Source organism: Aplysia californica, unplaced genomic scaffold (genome assembly GCF_000002075.1).
Source record: "Aplysia californica isolate F4 #8 unplaced genomic scaffold, AplCal3.0 scaffold00026, whole genome shotgun sequence".
Classification (NCBI taxonomy): Eukaryota; Metazoa; Mollusca; class Gastropoda; order Aplysiida; family Aplysiidae; genus Aplysia; species Aplysia californica.
The window spans coordinates 768,787-769,924 of NW_004797296.1; positions in this window are offsets into that span (position 1 = coordinate 768,787).

Below are 1,138 nucleotides of genomic sequence, written 5' to 3' on the forward strand. Positions count from 1 at the left end.
TTGATTTCATATTAAAATTATTCTAAAGATGGACATATCCTATTTTTCATTTGGCCCTTCAAATTCAGAAGCTTCACTTTAAGTAGTTGGAAAGCTATTCCTCCTTTGTTCGCAATGTCATCACCTAACTTTTCAGCGTGTAAAGTTCCCCAATAACTCCGCTCCTATTTAACCAATTTGCTTGAATTAAACACCAATCTGCATGGAAATGAATGATCCAAGAAGTAAACGTACAGTTTGATAACCGATAAGATAAATTTCCTTAGGTTTAGTGGATTTTTAGTACGGCTGTAAACAATCAAGCGATGCTGTGAGTCAGCTGACTGTTCGTTTATTTGTTTGCTTGCTTGTTTGTTAGTTTGTTCGTGAAAAGAGAAGCACGTCGACACAATAGTGGTCACTTAGTGTTGGGGAAAAAGTGATACAAAAAGGCAGAAACAACAGGGAAAGTAACGAAGGAGGACGTACCAGTGGCGCCCTTCAACCACCCGCGAGTCAGCTGAACGGGTTTGTTGTTGTTGTTGCTGTTGTTGCTGTTGTTGTTGTTGTTGTTGTTGTTGTTGTTGTTGTTGTTTTGTTTTTGTGAGTGTTTTACGGCGCTCGCAACTGCATAAGGTCATATGAGCGCGCAGACACATTAAACTTTTTCAGTAGGTAGGAAATTCTGAATTTTGCCCGGGTGGCGGCCGAAGCCTACTCTTATCGATTTTTAGACCACCAAGGGATCTTTAACGTGCGCAACTTGCAAACGGGAACTCCGAGATTTTTCGCCCTTGTCCGAGAAGGCTATGTGTAGATCTTTCCTACCAGAAGATCAGGGGCGTGGCTGAAACACAGCAGTAAGAAGGAGCCAAGGGGTAGTAGTAGAAGAAAGAGTCAGAAGCCCAGAGAAGGGGGCAGAGGAGGTGAGGGGTCGGGTCAGAAAGAGGAGACGAAAGCAGACGACAGAACATTGCTAGAGAGCAGGAAAGGAGGTGAAAGGAGATACTTTTAGAGAAGAAATATTTTCGGTCGCTACCCGGACCTTGGAATGAGAGGCCAGCACCATAACCTCTAGGCCACGGGAGCCCCATGTGTGTGTGTGCCGTGTACTATATGAGTTAAATCAGAAACCTAGATTTGTGTGTGTGTAGGGGGG